The sequence below is a fragment of the Ctenopharyngodon idella genome, chromosome 9, assembly GCF_019924925.1.
Source record: "Ctenopharyngodon idella isolate HZGC_01 chromosome 9, HZGC01, whole genome shotgun sequence".
NCBI lineage: Eukaryota > Metazoa > Chordata > Actinopteri > Cypriniformes > Xenocyprididae > Ctenopharyngodon > Ctenopharyngodon idella.
The window spans coordinates 4,005,412-4,024,487 of NC_067228.1; the positions used below are offsets into that span (position 1 = coordinate 4,005,412).

Sequence of the window (19,076 nt, forward strand, 5' to 3'; positions counted from 1 at the left end):
GATGGATCAGATAGATGGATGGATGGATGAATGGATCAGACAGATGGATCGGATAAATCAGATGGATGGATCAGATGAATCGGATTAATCAGATGGATTGGATGGATCAGATCAGGTTGATGGATGGATGGATGGATCAGACGGATGGATGGAGGAATGGATCAGAAGGATGGATGGATGAATCAGACGGATGGATGGAGGAATGGATCAGAAGGATGAATGGATGGATGGATGGATGAATCAGACAGATGGATGGATCAGACGGATGGATGGATGGATGGATGGATTGATCGATCGATCAGACAGATGGATGGATCGATCACACGGACGGATGGATGGATCGATGGATCGATCAGACGGATGGATGGATTGGATGGATCAGGTCGATGGATGGATGGATGAATGAATGGATCATACAGATGGATGGATGAATCAGGCAGATGGATCAGATGGATCGATCAGACGGATAGATAGATAGACAGACATACAGACAGACAGACATATATTTTTTTGCTTATATATTTGATCATACTTAGAAGAAGAGTGGATGAACACTTCATTTCCCAGAATGGTTTACATGTGTTCAATTTCTTTCAACTGCAATTTAGTAAATTCCTCTTCTTATGCATGGCTTATGATGCTATTATAGAGACGTCTTTGTTTCCATCATAGTCTTTGCACACTGAGTAAAAATACCACTACTGCTGCAAGTAAGCAGACAGAGTGAACGTCCTCTTAAAGAAGAGCTGTTCTCAAGCATAGAAAAATGATGTATCCTCACTCACTCAGCCCACTGCTTAATGCACAGACACACAGATACAGACAGACAGGAACACCGTCAGTCTGGATCTGTCCTAAACATCAACGGTAAACCATAAACTGTGATGCAGTGAAGACAGTTATAATCTCTTTGCTAAAGACTGATGGCTAATTATGATTTATAACAAATTATCTGCCAGTTTTAACATCACTGGCACATCAGTCCAGCTATGGCAGACAGCGCCAATTAGCATGTTAGTCATTCATGTCTGATGGACTGACTGTTGCAGCTTGGTTGTCACTAGAGCAGATATTACCATATGGCAAATGTCTTGCCGTACAGTTTTTTCCACTCATATTGAAATTGGTTTCCATAGTGATTGGTGGTAGTGGGGAGGCAGACAAAAAATGGCATTGAGCATTTATATTGTGAGCAGTGCTAGACTGATATATCGGTCGGAATGATTAAACATAAAATATTTATTGGCATTGGATGATAACTGTGTCAGATAAATGTCCGAAACAGGTTCAGGCCTTAATTAATTGAGGTTAATCTTGTGGAACATCCATCCATCCATCCATCCATCCATCTACAGTATCTATCTATCTATCTTATAAAAATATGCTGCCTTTGAAAATAACATTAATGATTAAATCATATGTCATAAACTTCAAAGCATTTGTGTTTCACCTGAATCAATTTTCCTCTCTTTCCCATCTCTCTTCTCTTTCTCTCTCACTCTTTGCTTTTTACAGTCAGCATGTATGTTGGGTAGCAATGAGTTAGTACACAGATAAAGACATACTGAAGTAATTTCACATTCTGATAATTAGAGCTGCACAATTAGAATTGATTATTAAACCACATAAGGCTGCGATTTAATTAAGCAGTGTGCCGTGTACTTCACAGTGAATGGGCAGCACTCTGTTTTGTCCGTCAACAGTGTGCTTTGAGAACATAAAGGTTCATATTTGTGTAATTTCTTACTATGTAAATCTAAAGGTCCTTGCACACTGAGTCCGAAATTTTCCAGTAATCCGTCGCGAAAAAAATTAGCAAAACAATACAAAATGGAGTCTTCAAGCAGTGAGTATGATTTTGTTGTCCTCTCTCTTCTTAAAAAAGAGAAAAAGAAAGAGAAAATATTGGGTCCATCCAATCCTGTGATTGCGTAGAGAGTAATGAGAGTTCCACCTCCTTATCAAAGAGCTGCGGGATTATCCCGAGCGATTCAGTTTACTTCAGGATGTCAGTGGCTCAGTTGGATGCTTTGCTAGTGATACTGGAAGCCACATATTAAAAAGAAGACCACCAATTTTCCATCACCAATTGATCCTGAACAGAGACTGGCAGTATGTCTATCAACTTGTCAGACGCCACTCTGGATTTTGGTGTTCGTTTTACTTGTACGGTGGCTCTGATTTATCAAAACACCTCTCAAAATGCTTGCTACAGATGCAAAAAAAAAAAAAAAAAAAAAATAGAGAATTTTGAACTCTGTGCAAAGAAGAAAAATGCATTTAGGGAGGCAGTGTCTCAAAAAAAAGGATGAGAAAATAATCGATATTACAAAAATAAAACGATGCAAATTTTACAAAATGTGACATTAAAAAGTGTAAACATCACTAGTTTTTATACTGTCCAACAGCGACACCCGCAGGTGAAGTTACAGCAGGAGGCTTGCCTCCCCTGATCCCATTGACTTTAAACAGACCCCTTAAAGTTTGTGTAATTGAGAATGAATTGGGGAAAGTCATGCGAGAGGAGGCAAAGCCTGGATGTGATCGGTTATGATTGGTTTGTGCGATAAATCCCGCCTCTTAATTTTGTGCATGTTCTCGAATCGGCCTAATGATGGTGTTAATGGGAAGAGTAATTAAAAAGCAAGTAAACAACTCAGACACTTAGAAATCACCGCTTTATGTCACGTCAAAATCAAACTTGAAATGGCCTGAAAACATGATGACTGGGGTTTTTAGTGAGCAATCAGCTTGGTGAAATTACCGGTACATCTTCGTGTCTGTGACCAGTGTTTACCGAGCTTGCTGAAAATAGGTTGACTATTGAAAAGAAAAGCTGAACATTAGTTCACAAATAATATACATATTGTTTAAATTGTTACTGCCTTTAGTTATTATTTAGGAATAAATGTAAAAATGCGTAAAAACATTATCTTGATGAAATTTATGCTTGGTTTTAATAAATAGAACATTACATAGCTAGTGAAAAATACAAAATAGAATTGCATTTGGACTCTCTTTTTTTATGTAATGTTTATTTAACCAGAAAAATTAAGTGGAACAGAGGCATAAATTTACATTTGATATACAGTCAAACCAAAAATTATTCAGACATTTTTGATATATTTTAACTAGTGGGTGCAGGACACTATAGTTCATTTATGTAAGTGAGGATAGCAAAATGAAGTAAACTGTGACATATTATACCCAAAAATTCTTCATACAGTGGACTACCAGTAAAACTGATAAAAATTTGGGACCAAAAATTATTCAGACACTTTGACCTGACCATGTTTTGCTTAAGTGTTATCTGACATAATTAAGATTGATTTTTTCTGACACAGTTTAACTCTGAGATCTTGTCATATTTTAAAACACCACCGCTTATATATATATATATATCAGGCTGGTTTTTGAAATGAGAAGTACAATAATGAAAAAGGCAGCTTACGATTTATTAATGCATCTCTTTTATGCTTGAAAACAAAAAGCTGCGTGTGTTGTGACATCCCCTTGCGACGGCCTTCCAGACGCTGAGATAAACTGTCACACCTTCAGTGATGATGGCCCTCAATGCTGCTCTATTGAATTTCAATGATGTTATTTAGAGAGCTGTAATTAACTCTAGGCAGATCGAGAGGTGATGAGACTCTATAACTTCCTGTTTATAAAACCATGAGTTCTGTTACTGCAGGATCTCACTGCAGTATAATTAACTAGAGTTTCACATTTTCTGACAGTAATGCTAAGGTGTTCTGGATGGTTGCCAAGGTGCTCCTACGAGGTTTCTGGGTGGTTATTAGGTCATTGCTAGGTGGTTCCTATGGTGTTCTGGGTGTTCCTTATTATTGTTCCAGGTCAATGATTTTTTTACCATTCAATTTTTTCCGCATTTTCTTTGCTAATCTGGTTATTTCACATTATTTGATATTTGTCTCTCTGTAATGTCCTTCTTGTTATGTTCTCCTTTTGTTTACTTTATTAATTTCAATTGTATTTGATTGCTTTCATCCCTAACCCTATGTTTTCTTTTCATTTTTAAAGTCTTAATTCTTTAATTTTTCATTTTTAAGTCTTTTTGTTGTTGTTGTTGTTGTTGCTTTAATCTCAGTGTAAAGCGACCATGAGTGTTAGGTGCCGTTAACACAACACCATTTTCAACTAAAAACGCATTTTGGCTGTTCATTTACACAACAACTGCGTTTTGGGGGCCTGAAAATGCAAACTTTTGAAAACGTGTTTTAAAGTGCAAGTTTATGAATACGATACGTTATCATCTCCGTGTAAACCACAAAAACATGAACTTTCTAAAATGGTGACATCATGCGTATTACATGTTCAGTCTATAGGCGCGTAGTGTTTCTTTACAAAGTGGCATCGCCATCTACTGGCCTGACAGCATAATACAGTGCAGATCAGTATAAACAGGATCGTTTTGACAACGTTGTCGTCTGTACTCAAAATACACAAAGGAAAAACTTTTCCGTGTTTAGTACAGTGTTGTGTAAATGTACCCTTAGAAAGGGTCTGATTAAATAATAATCAATAATAATCAATAATAATAATAATAATAAATATAATTAATATTATATAATTATTATAAATAATTAGGGCTGCATAATTAATCATAATTAACATGAAAACGCGTTTAAACCGATTTGGCTTAGTGCGATCATGAAAACACAAAGGCTGCGATTTTTTATTTTTTTTATGCGCAGCTTGTCAATGAAGCAGGGCTCTGTGATCAGTAGTGTTGCTCCATCTGAAAGCATTGCGAGTTCGAGTCGCTTATAACGCGCATTTGAAAAGGCAACGCGCGTCAAACAAATATGAGAAACGCTTTCCAAATATGAGAAGCATTTATGAACCTCTTGTCCAACAACAGACAACATTTAATGGCATGTTTTTATTCCAAACTCACTTCATAACATCAGTTGATTTTTTGAAAACATCCTTCTGTAAGATGATATGGCTTCTTAACACAGAATACAACATATTATTTCATAGTATTCTGTACAGTGATAAAGCTTTGTATAAATATAGTTTTTATCACACTATTACCATGAAAATACCAGAGAAGGCTTGAAGAAATCAGATAAACCATATATTGTCGTAGTCATGTGTTTATTAGTCATGTTTAATCTATCAAAGCATTTCAGTCTTCTTTTTATTCAGCTACAGCGATAGTATGATGCCCATAGGGATTTCCTGACGTGTGTTATATCGTACTTCAAATTCATATTTGGAGTTTCTGCGCGAGAGCGCCCTCTGGCCATCTTTCAGATGGAGCAGCATTTACTGCTGATCACAGAGCCGTGCTTCACTGAGAAGCTGCGCATAAAAATTACAACCTTTGCCAAATCACGTGCAGTTTAATTTCGATTAATTGTGCAACCCTATAAAATTATAGGGTTAAAAATATAAATTGTATATTTATGCCGGCAAGAGTCCGCGTCTCTTGTGCCTCCCTTCAGCTCATAGAGACAAAGCAGATCCCCTAAAGCATGCGGTGGGTTTAGTGGGGGTTAATAGAGAATGAATGGGGGAAAGTCACGTGAGAGAAGGCAGTGCCTCCATCGCGCTATGATTGGATATGATCGGTTATGATTGGACATGACTGGTTCGTGCGATAAATCCCGCCTCTTGTTTTTGTGTGCGTTCTCATCGAATCAGCCTGAATGAAGACAGTGCTGGCGTTAATGGGAAGACTAATTAAAAAGTAAGTAAACAACTGTCACTTAGATATCACCGCTTTGTGTCATGTCAAAATCAAACTCGAAATGGCCTGAAAACATGATGACTGGGGGGGTTTTTAGTGAGCAATCAGCGTGGTGAAATTAAAGGTGCATCTTTGTGTCTGTGAGTGAGTGACCAGTGTGTACAAGCTTGATGACTGCTGAAAATAAATTGACTATTAAAAATAAAAGCTTAATATTAGTATAAAAATAATATATATTGTTTAAATTGTTACTGCCTTTAGTTATTATTTTGGAATAAATGTAAAAATGTGTAAAAACACTTACTTGATGAAATTTATACTTGGTTTTAATAAACAGAACATTACATAGTGTAAAAATAACAAAATAGAATTGTATTTGGTCTCTCTTTTTATGTAATGTTAACTTAAAATTTTGTAACAGGGACATAATTGAGGACTTTGCCTCCTCATTTTGAAACACCACCGCACACCACTGATTATATATATATATATATATATATATATATATATATGTATATATATATAAAGACAGATTCTTTCTAAGGCAGATTTGGCTGATCTGCTATAGACAACAGTTCATAAATAGTGTTGTGAAAATAAGCATTACAATAAAAATGCACACAAATTTAGCTGTTTTATGTTTATTTTTAATTTAAATTAGATTGTACAATTTTATATTGTTTCTTTAAGTTACTGAATGAACTAGAATTGTCATTTTTCTCGCTTCAGCAAACAATTTTCCCCTGACCTTGTCACAATGCATTAAGGAATTGCCTTCTCCAAGAAGGATGCAAGTGATGCTGCCTTTAAATATGGCAAAAACAATGTGTTTTAGAAGGCAGTAATAGCACACCCGTCCTCAACAATCCACAAAATTTAGGGCATCTTTCATGTCCATAACACAAACAAGACAAGTTACATGTCAAAGTTTAATGTTTAGGGTTAAGGGTTTGTTCAAATCCATAACTCTAAGTATAAGCAATAGCAATGCTTCATGGCTGAGTGCTGACAGTGAAATGCACGAGGCTACAGTAACCTGCATGCTACATCACGCGGAAGTCAAACACACTCTATGAAAGCATCAAATCATTTGCTGCATGGGAAATGGAAGACCAGCAGGTCAATGCAACATATTAGCCATCATTTCATTTGTGTCTGTGTGCATTTGCTCTATATGCCATGTAATTGTGCGATGCTCGCTCTGAAAAAGCCCATGCGCTCTCCTCTAGACTCATAATAGGCAAGACACGGACTGAACATTCCATACAGGCGTCATGGCAACCGGTCATGGCTGAATCTCAGAATATGAGAGAGAGAGAGTCCGACTGCCGAGCGCTGATGAGACGCATCAAACACTGCTCGCCTCTAATTGATCTCTAAGAGTCTTTCTGTCACCAACAAAGAGCTTCTACTGACTGAATGAGCATCTCAGTTCAACTGACGGCACTATTAAATAAATTGAGATGGGCAATTTGTAGTTTATAAAGACAGACTACTCTATTTGTATATTTAAATGTACTCTCAGCGTATAAAGGAATGACATATGCATGCCAATGACATAGTAAAATGAACTATTTTCAATGGCCCACTTCACATCAGATACAGTAATTCAGTATGAATAAAGCAATAAGCGATGAGTTGTACGTTACAGTGATTTTATTGTAAATAAGGCCAAGAAAATAATCAACACAAGTACAAAAACAAGAATGGCAATGCAGTGTGTGCATGTGGTCCCATTGGACATACTGTTGCATTGAGGTGGTCAACGTAAGACACGTTCTTAACATATTTTGCTGATCCTGGAACAACATTATTGTCTGAAAATGTAGTCTCTACCCCTAAACCTAACCTCATTCCTAAAATCAGAGGGAAATGATAGGTAATGTAGAGGCACTTAACCCTACCTTTTTCCCTTACATCTGATTGGTTGATTGGAATGTTGTATTGTTGTAATGGTATATACTTAAATGTATGCACCAATAACACGGATATGTTATTATTCAGGTAGCTAGCTAAAACCGTTTCTAAGATTTAAGTTCTTTTTATGTCTGTTGCTCTACAATGACAGAAGTTGACCTGAGAAAACTGGTCATTGATGCAGACGGTTTATGCTAATGCACTTTTCAGGGCAACACATGCATAACAATGAACATTCAAGCTCATGTAGCTAGAAGTGTTTCTGTTCATATCCTTGTACAGAGTAAGTTTCCGGCCTAAGGATTGTTCTTAACTGTGATTAGCCCTTGCAATGTATATATATTAGGGCTGTCACACGATTAAAATGTGGCGATTAATTAATCGAATTCATCGCAAATTAATCACATAAAATTTGGCTGCGATATTATCCACAAAAGATAATTTAAAGTCATTATTGTGTAAAATGAGAAAAGCATCAAATAGACATTACAAAAAGTAGCTTTAGAAAAAATGTATTACAAATAAACTTTTAGGCTTCAAAAGCCATGAGGGTGAGTAAATGATGATGACAGTAGGACTGGGCGATACAGCTAAAAAACAAAGCAAAATAAAATGTAAACAAATCTTTTTTATATTTTATATAAAGATTAAGTAAATAAGTGTTAAAGAAACTTAGAGCTGCACAATTCTGGATAAATTGAGAAACTTTTTTGTTTGTTTCAAACCGAGATCACAATTCTGAATGACTACTAAACGAAATAACGTAATTTACTAGAGGTTCTGATAAAATATTAATTGCTGCAGTCTATTTTAAAACTTTAAATATATTTGAATTAATTATTTAAAAAAAAAAAAATCTGTTTGGATGTATGATTCAATGACACGCTACTCGTTTCATTACTGGATGAATCAGTGTATTTGAAAGAATCTGTTGAATGAAGATTCAACGTCAAATACATTTTTTAACAGTCACTTGTCGCCACCTGATGGTGAAACAATGTAGTTGATAAATGCGTCATTTTCAGCGCGTTCAAGTTTCTTTCAAAAGCTGATTTGCTCTATTTTGATCGATAACATAGATATTAGTGCTTTATCCAAACTATAAACTCTTATCTCAGTACTTCTGTGATAACCTGAATATTTGTAGCACAGAAATAAAGATACTGTGTGATTGAAAGCACTGTTTGTGCAGCTGTTAATACCGACATGACAACCGCTCTCTCAAGACGATCTTAGATCATCTGTAAGACGTAAGGAAAACCATGAAACTGCCACACTGACAAGCTGATATGTCCTTTTTTATTCACAATCTCCTCGTCACCGGCAGGTAAAGCTCTCATTTTCATGTGTTTGTGTTTTCTGATTTCACGTGGCGATTGCGTCATTTAAGTGAAACTATATAGAGAGTTTTTTTCTATCGTTATCGATTAAGACGTACCGTCGATAAATATCGATACCGTTTTACCGCCCAGGCCTAGATGAATTTTCATTTTTGGGTTAACTATACCTTTAATGGGTTTTTTTACTAATATGGAAATATGAATATAATATAATGAATATAATTTCTTTTTAAAGCTGCAGTCCATAATTTTGCCTCTTTGTCACCATCTCTGTTTGAAACCAGTTGTTTGATGACATTCTTTATTTTGGATCATTTTTAACCAAAAAAAGTTACGGACTGCAGCTTTAAATGAGATGATACTCTAAATAAGAAACTAAAACTGCCAGTAGGTGGCGGTACATGTCTAAATGAGAATGTCCTTGAGTCATTCATTCATTCGATTTGTTCAAATGGCTGATTCATGGTCCGCAAGTACCCCCACCCCCCTTGGCGCCGGCCCTGATACAGGGGCATTTTTGCCATGATATGTTCAATTTTAGGGTCATTTTAACTACATTCTATAGGCAACATCCCACAGTGAGTTGTTACCCTGCTTCATATTCATAACCAATCAACTGTATGAAATGTAAGATGAACTATATAGGTCTGGGGTGGGGCGGGTGGGCTATGCGTTAATAATTGTAAAAATGATATTCACTGATCGGTGATGTGTGTGTGTGTGTGTGTATATATATATATATATATATATATATATATATATATATGGACTACTGGCACATTAGGCCCAGTCCTGAGTGTTTCTAATGAAAGTCAGCCATGCAGAGTGTACCATGCATCTGAAAGAATTCACATATCAGAGACAGAAATGTAAGCATGGACCCGTGCCTATAAAAACACGGCCCAGAACTGAGGGTGTAGTGTGTAGGAACCACCCTGTATGTTTCGCTTCACTACCACAATATTGCTGTATCCAGCAGGCTGGAAAAGGCTTTGTTTCTCCTCATTGCATTTGCTCTGTATATCAGAAACAGATTACGGTGTTCTTTCTACCGCTTTCTGTTTTTTCTTTCCTTTTCAGTTTTTTCCTGAAGGCATGCATGCATGTTATAGTACAGAGCACGTTCATCGATCAAACAGACGCTTTTGTCTGTCTGGTTTTCCACTTCCACCAGGGCACGATGCTTCCCCGACCTTTTACAAGGTGTTTTACAAGTCCATATGAATAGATTGCCCGGTCACATTTATACGCACATGCAAATTTCAGCCATTCCTATACAAAAGGGAAGCAAATTGATTTGGCTGCATGCACGTAAGTGCATGTGTGAAGACGTCATGCGGAGAGAGACAGAGCGCTGGGCTGTTATCAGGGAAAACGGCATGCCACCTCTCCTGTGAATCTTTAATGGGCGGGATTCAGCGCTCTGGCAGCATTGCCATCTGTGCACGGGTTAGAGCCATGCATGGAAGATTTAGTTATTCAAATGACCCAGCTTAATCAGCCCCTCCTAGCAGACTGGAAATCCATTCTGTAAATGTTGCCGTGTCCTTTGAGTGTGTCATATAGAGTAATTAAATCATGTTCCCACGGGGAAGATTTGAAAGGATAAACAGATGCAGTCAAGAGTGGTGTGAACACAGAGCCTCTTGGATCATGATCTGAAAACATCTGAAAGGTGTGTAGGCAAGAGAGCTGGCTTGTATGCTCAGCTTTGCTGCTTTTCTATGCGTGTGAATGTGCTGGAGTCGTGATTAAAGCAATAGTTCACCCGAAACATGGAAACTGTCAACATTTACACAGCCTCACGTCATTGCGACCTGTATCATCTTCCTTGAAACACAAAAATAAATATTAGATAGAATGTCAGACCAAAATGTAAGTCATTGTTCAATGATCTATCAGTATTTTCTAGACATCAATAAAACAAGACAAATTGCATTAGGCTGCGTCTGAAATCACATACTCCCCTACTATATTGTAGGCGAAAAACAGTATGTGACAAAAGAGTAAAAAGGGCATAATAAAAGAGTAAGCAGAATGTACCCGGATGACCTTCCGGCGAGATTCTGAAGTGTGCATGTGATAAATATCTTACTATCCCATGAGGCCACGGGAGAGGATTTGTGAATGGAGGTGAAGTGATGCAACTGACGCTGGTGGGTCACATGATAATGACAACATGATGAATGTACGTCCAGATTACATTCATACTATACACATTTATTTTATATAGAACATTTGGTAACATTTTACTTAAAGCCTTTATATATAATGCATTATAAAAGTTTTTTTAAATGTATTAATTATACCTTGTAATGCATCTTATAATGCATTGAATGGTTGCAGTTATAATGTCTTATAATACTTATCTATTCATTGTCACACCTTTATAATGCATTAAAACAATTTCAGATGTAACAAGGAATTTGCAAATATTACAATGCATTGTAACTTTCGTTATACTTATTTATGAAAATATATAATGCATTATAAAATACATTATGAATACCTTTATAATGCATTATATAAAGGCTTTAAGTAAAGTGTTACCGAACATCTTTAGTACTTGCAAAGTATTTATTCAAAATAAGCCTACATTTTTTAAGCTTAAAACAAGAAAAACAACAAAACCAAATAAATTGTCAATACTGGTTTGAGGTCACTGACACCAAATGCTATTGATTTTCACATGACACGTGAAGTCTAAACATAAGTGACCACAAAAGAGTTTCAGGAGCTTCGGCAGAGGTAAGATCAGTGAATATTGACCTTTGAATATTGAATTTTGTAATGTTGTTCATACAAAACTATCTTATGACTTCAGAAGAATGAATTAAATATATAAAACATAATCTTTATTATTATTATGCTATTATTATGGTGCCACTTCTGTTGCATGGAAAAGATTGGACTCATTTTATGTTTACGGAAGATAATACAGGGTCAGAAAGACAAGACGTGAGTAATGCCAGCATTTTCATTTTGGGAGAAACTATTTCTTTAAGTATGTGTGCACAATATTATTATTGGATATATATTCCTGAAGATGAATGTGCGTCTCCTTTTCATTCCATTGTGTTAGCCTGTATGTACAGTAAGACTGTGTGGGCAGATTTTGCAGTTTTCAAAAAATGTCCCCAGAGGAATAACAAACCCTGATGAAATTTCCTTCTCACTATTTAGAAAGAAAAAAAAAAAAACTTTAAAAAATGCCAAAAGTATAATATGAGGTGAGTCTATGGGAATTCTAACTAAATTTTCTGAAGAAAAACCTGTGCAAAACTCACTGCTGCAATGCTAATGTGTCCTGGGTGGTTGCCAGGGCATTGCAATGCAGTTGTGTTTTTAGCACGTTGCTATGCAGTTGCTAGGGTGTTCTGGGTGGTTGCCAGGGCATTGCCATGCAGTTGTGCTTTTAGCACGTTGCTATGCAGTTGCTAGGGTGTTCTGGGTGGTTGCCAGGGCGTTGCCATGCAGCTGTGTTTTTAGCACATTGCTATGCAGTTGCTAGGGTGTTCTGGGTGGTTGCCAGGGTGTTGCTATGAAGTTGTGTTTTTAGCACATTGCTATGCAGTTGCTAGGGTGTTCTGGGTGATTGCCAGGGCATTGCACGATTATGACACGGCTTTTTAAAAATGGCGGGTGCTGGTGTTTCGCGTGCGTTCGACATATCAGTGTACACCTACGTCACTGGTAGCTCCTTTTGTGCTGGGTTAGACATTTTACTCTCTGTAGTGGTCATGATTTGCCTCTCACAACGTGACATTCTCATAACACACCTCTAAAACACGCAGAATAATGTAAGTGGATTTTTTTTCCTTGTAATCGTGCCTTTGAACGATTACAAAATCGTGGCATCAGTAATCGTAATCGTGATTAGAAATTCGATTAATTGTGCAGCCCTAGTGGTTGCTAGGGCATTGCCATGCAGCTGTGTTTTTAGCACGTTGCTATGCAGTTGCTAGGGTGTTCTGGGTGGTTGCCAGGGTGTTGCTATGAAGTTGTGTTTTTAGCACATTGCTATGCAGTTGCTAGGGTGTTCTGGGTGATTGCCAGGGCATTGCACGATTATGACACGGCTTTTTAAAAATGGCGGGTGCTGGTGTTTCGCGTGCGTTCGACATATCAGTGTACACCTACGTCACTGGTAGCTCCTTTTGTGCTGGGTTAGACATTTTACTCTCTGTAGTGGTCATGATTTGCCTCTCACAACGTGACATTCTCATAACACACCTCTAAAACACGCAGAATAATGTAAGTGGATTTTTTTTCCTTGTAATCGTGCCTTTGAACGATTACAAAATCGTGGCATCAGTAATCGTAATCGTGATTAGAAATTCGATTAATTGTGCAGCCCTAGTGGTTGCTAGGGCATTGCCATGCAGCTGTGTTTTTAGCACGTTGCTATGCAGTTGCTAGAGTGTTCTGGGTGGTTGCCAGGGCGTTGCCATGCAGCTGTGTTTTTAGCACATTGCTGTGCAGTTGCTAGAGTGTTCTGGGTGGTTGCCAGGGCGTTGCCATGCAGTTGTGTTTTTAGCACATTGCTATGCAGTTGCTAGGGTGTTCTGGGTGGTTGCCAGGGCGTTGCCATGCAGTTGCGTTTTTAGCACGTTGCTATGCAGTTGCTAGGTGTTCTGGGTGGTTGCCAGGGCGTTGCTATGCAGTTGTGTTTTTAGCACCTTGCTATGCAGTTTCTAGGGAGTTCTGGGTTGTTGCCAGGGCGTTGCCATGCAGCTGTGTTTTTAGCATGTTGCTAGGGTGTTCTGGGTGGTTGCCAGAGCGTTGCTATGCAGTTGTGTTTTTAGTACACTGCTATGTAGTTTCTATGGCGTTCTGGGTGGTTGCCAGGGCATTGCCATGCAGTTGTGTTTTTAGCACATTGCTATGCAGTTTCTAGGGTGTTCTGGGTGGTTGCTAGGGCAAGTTTTTATGATAATCTGGTTCAGGTCCCTCTTTCAATGCAAGTCCTGTTTTATCATCCATCAAGCAAAAATCATAAATCTGATCACTTGAAAAAGTACTGGCACATCTTTCCTCAACAAGCATGATTTGAGGTTACGCACAACGTTTAATACTTCAAATATAAGCAATAGTAATAACAATGCTTGCCTAATTAGCAAACCCCTAATTAGTTTATTTTAAGAATAACAGATGTGATGGAGGCCTCTGCAAGGACGTACACACACAATTGTTTGCGCATGCTGTGAAGCGCTGCCATTCTCAGCTGGACTCTTCCTGATGTCAAAAGAAGCTGCTGGATTTGCAACAAAGGAAGTTCATAACAAGCTGCAGCGGCACACAGTGTCTTTCTCGCTCTCTCTCTTGCTAATATCCGTAGCTTGGCCTCTGCGGACCAATCTTCTCCCAATCACACATTCTCCGCCTCGCACAGCTACAGTCTTTAATTAGTTAAAGTGTCACACAGTTACGCCATGCGTGTCCCTGCAGACTACAAGCCAGCTACAAACTCGCTCTACTGAATGAAGGACGAACAATCAGTGATTTTATTCAGCGGGTTCAATGTATGGCAGAAGAATGAATCAGAGCTGCCTTTAAAGTCATCATGAAATCAAACTTTTCACAATTGGATCAATGCACAATGGATAAAATAGTACCTCTCTACAGTTAATCTAGTAAATAAAACAAAGATTATTGGAGTGCATTTTACAGAAAAAATACTATTTTAGTTTTTCTAGTTCAAAATTTCATGTTTAATTCAATGTGTTACTTGCTGTTTCTTTGTAATAGTTTGTGAAATTTACTAGCAATGGCATAACAATATTCACTCAGAAATTATGAGAAAATTTCACAATTAATTGCAAACAAACAGCAAACACATTGAACTAAATGTGAAATTTTGAAGACGTGAAGTGAAATAGGATTTTCTTGTGAAACACTCCAATAATCTGTTTTATTTACAACTTCGAAAAATCTTTTTTTTTTTTTTTTTTTAACAGTGCATTCTGTTTCACTTAAAAATGTCACATTATGGAGCTATAATGGATAGCAAACTGTGACTTCATGCTGACTTGAGGGCATTTCTTCTGAAAGACAAATGACTGATGACCCTCATCAATTATTAATCTGAGCAGAGGCATTATAAGCATCAAATCAGCTGAATGTAATGAATGCACACTCAATCTTGAGTTAAAGAGACATCAAAACATCTAGATTGGCTGATTTTATGAATCAAGCAACATTCTTTGTATTCACAATCCTATTTGCATGAATGAGGAGCTTTTGTGTTCTCAGATGGTAAAGCGTGGTGCAAGCAACACCGAGGTCATGGGTTTGATTCCAACAATTAAATGTATAGGCCTATACCTTTAAAATTGCTTTGGATAAAAGCTTCTGCAAAATCAGTAATAATAATGATGCATGACTGTCACAGCAAATAATACACAGGTAATCACAAACCACTCTGAGAGCCTAGAACATTTTACAAAACAAACAGACAAAAAAAATCCATTCTCTTACCTTAAATGCAGAATGGAACAGGCTTTAATTTTCTGCAGAAAAAATAAATGCATAAATAATTATGAATAATGTTATGATTGTATAGGGAAAAAGAGTTGACTGCAGCCCATATTTAATGTACCAATTTTTTGAAAACATTCTGCTTATTATTTTTTTTCTCCCTCCAATAATGGGTAAGAGCAGCCATTACAGCACTGGCAGTAGAGTGGGCTGATGCGGACCCTTTATGAATGCTGCCTCATTACTGGAGGGAGTGTTCCCAGGGGAGGGGGGCAAAGCAGAGCACTGCCTGACACAGCTGCACATTCTCAGGGAGAGATGCGATGGCAGCCTGCCTCCTCTCTGGCACTCTGGTTCACTGACTTTCAGTGGCAGGAGAACGGGGTTGTGTGAGGGGTCACACACATTATTGCCATACAGCTACTCCCTCAAGCATGTATGCATATATATATATATATATATATATATATATATATGCGTGCATAACATTAATACATATATACATGACATATATATGCATACTGCACATTTATACACAGCACACACAATGTACAAGATGCATGTATGTGCAATAAGTAGAGATTGTTTGATACTGTAATTGGTTTGACCAATTATTTTACTGATACTAACACTACTTCATTCTACTTAATCGGTTCTTGTTTTTTAATACCAGGCCTGCTAATAAATTACATCATTTAAACAAAAGTGTTCAAAGGTAAAATAACTTACTTATCTTGAAGGTGCAATATGTAAGATTTCTGTCTACTAGAGGTCGCTAGAGGCCTATTCAAAACAAAGGCGTAGCTTGATGACGACAAGTTTGAGCGCGGAATCTTGGGGACATGTGGTCTTCACCTCAACGGACGGTGGAAACAATCGGGAAGAAATCATGTTCATGGATGCGATTATTAACGTTACTGTAGTATGAAGCAGAGTGTTGTGGGAGCTGAACGAGGCCGCTGGAGCGATTGCGCAACACACGCCTCATGAGTAGCAGAACTTTTATTATGACACAGTCGCCGGCGCTGCTTCCGCTTTTCCGATCATGAGATAACACAGCTCTGTTTAACATATTAGATATATTTGAGAGTGTTGAAAATGATGTTATAACGTTACTCTGTGCGTTCGCTCAGGTGGCTGCTGTCAGACACTTGTTTGAGAGACACTGCAGTAAGATAGATCGATTTTAGAATATCATATTAAATGCTGGATGGCTTGTGTTGATAAATGGCATGCAATTAATTGTATGATGGGGAAAATTCTGTTTTACTGTTACTAGAAATAAAGCTGCATCTGATTATGCTATGTTAGCTACTTGACAAAATAGTGTTTTTCTATGAGGCATGGTAAAGCATGGTACTCGCAAAAAATCAAGAAAATTAGATTTAAACAATAAGATTAAACGTGTTGAGCTATATAACAATAATTAGTTTTCTGTCTATAAACATAACCAAACAGTTGTTCCCTTGCCTATTAAAACATGTAATATATTAAAGCGTCTTTGGTGTTTCCATGGTTTCTACAAAATAATACTGGAAACCGAGGATAACGCGGGTATGACGCAATTGACAGGCGACTCCTCACACGTCCTTGGTTAAAATTGCAATTTTCTCACGATTTACAAATAGTTGGAAACATTTGGGATATTATAAGTACTCAAGTGAACAAAATATATAACACTGGCCTAGTGGTTTTTGGATATTTTACTGCAAAAATCTTACATATTGCACCTTTAAAATATAATATAATATTAAAACAAAACTTAATTAAAATTATTATGCTAACATTATTTATTTATTTATTTAAGCATTTTTTATTATTATTGCTAGACAGTTATACCAAGACATTTTTTACTTTAAGAAAAAAACAAAAAGGAAATTTAAAACATGTTCACCACAGAAAAGGTGGTCATTTTGTATGCATTAATAGCTAACTTTATACTATTGCTAACAATATCTGTTATTTAAACGTGTAGTCTAATTGATAATAATAATAATAATAAAATATTATTATTACATTTTCACTGTTTCAAGCGTTTTCACTGTTGTGGCCTACAATTATTTATTAACTTTATATTGTGTCAAAAAAGAAGAAATAAAACAAATAAAAACCGGCAATGAATATTAGTTACACGAACATAAAAATAATCGGAAAACATTTTTTTATAATATATCGATATCTAATTCCGATATTTAATTCATGGATCAACTGTAACCGAAAAGAACACACCTTTAAACGCGCTTTATGAACGTATGGGAACAGACACCGTTCACTCCGTTATCGCTTCCATTCAAAACTGACAATAGAGAATAAACGAGCGACTTACCATTCATACTGATAAACCGCCGTCAGATGATCGCTCACTGCCGCCTCTTTCATCATATACTCTACACGCGAGAGAAAATCATACTCATCACGCAGATTTTAATGCTGGATTCGTGCAGAACCGGCATCTGCCGCAGCTACACCTCTGACATGAACGGCAGGAGCCGACAGAAGAAACAATGGTGCAGGCGAGCCCACAAACTAACAATCCTACTACAGCCAAGGCTTAGCTCATGAATATTGATTAGCTCTTGCTGACGCGCGTGAGCTACCGTCCAATGGAGAACTCCTGGCTTATGAATATTAATTAGATAGCGTCGACGTTGTGTTGTGACCGTTCAATGGCGAAAGCTGAGCTCTTGAATATTAAGAAGCTAGCCTTCCCCGTAGTAGGATTCGTAAACTGGCTGCAGTGGGACTTGAGCGTGAGCCAGCGGCCACTAGAGAGCCATACAAGTGTCTTCCGAGGGGATTCAAGGTTTTCTCTGGCCGCTTTGTCTCATGGGTTTCGGCCAATTTAATTGTTCCTCATAAAAACACGTGGGTGTGTGGCAGGCTGTTCAAATGGGATTGTGCAGGATGTTGGTGACAGCTACATTGTGTAGGCTGTTATAAAATTGGCCCGCTTAAAGGTAAACCCATACATTCAACAAGATTTTGTAAATAAATAAATATTTTTTTTAAGAACTAGATTCATGTGAGGATATGACATTTCCACCGATCTTGATCCATTAAAATAAATAAATAAATAAGTGGTGAATGATTCCTGATAGCCTCCTCTATAAGATAATAAATATAATATCTAAGACATAAATAAATAAAAACAAAACATAAGCATCATAATTAAATCTATAGCCTATAACAGTAAAAAATATATAATAAATGCATGATTTATTGTGACTCAGGAAAAAGAGATGTCTTAATTATTCTAAGAGCATTTATCAAGTGATTCATTAAAATTTCTGTGTATCAGTGTGCATTTTGATTAACCTGACAAAATTTTAATCAGGTGCGACATCATACCATTCTCACTGTGCGACTTTAGTGATCATTTTCACAGGTTGTTAAATACTGACATCTAGTGGCAGGTTGTGGGAATTGCACAGACACGATTTTTACAAGTGTATTTTCCTCGTGTGCCAGTAACACATACACTGATCAGGCATAACATTATGAGCAGTGACAGGTGAAGTGAAAAACACTGATTATCTCTTCATCACGGCACCTGTTAGTGGGTGGGATATATTAGGAAGCAAGTGGACATTTTGTCCTCAAAGTTGATGTGTTAGAAGCAGGAA

General features: G+C 37.2%; 1 protein-coding gene across 1 annotated transcript in view; it reads right to left on the bottom strand.

Annotated features, from left to right (window-relative positions):
• csrnp3 (cysteine-serine-rich nuclear protein 3) overlaps positions 1–17,973 on the bottom strand; it is a 64,878-nt gene extending 46,905 nt beyond the window's left edge. The window contains exons 1-2 of the mRNA XM_051905159.1: positions 17,780–17,973; positions 15,454–15,485 (exon numbers count right to left, since the gene is read on the bottom strand). The gene's annotated coding sequence lies outside the window, so the exon portion shown is untranslated. The remainder of the gene's footprint in view (positions 1–15,453; positions 15,486–17,779) is intronic.
• Between the last annotated feature and the right edge of the window lie 1,103 nt (positions 17,974–19,076).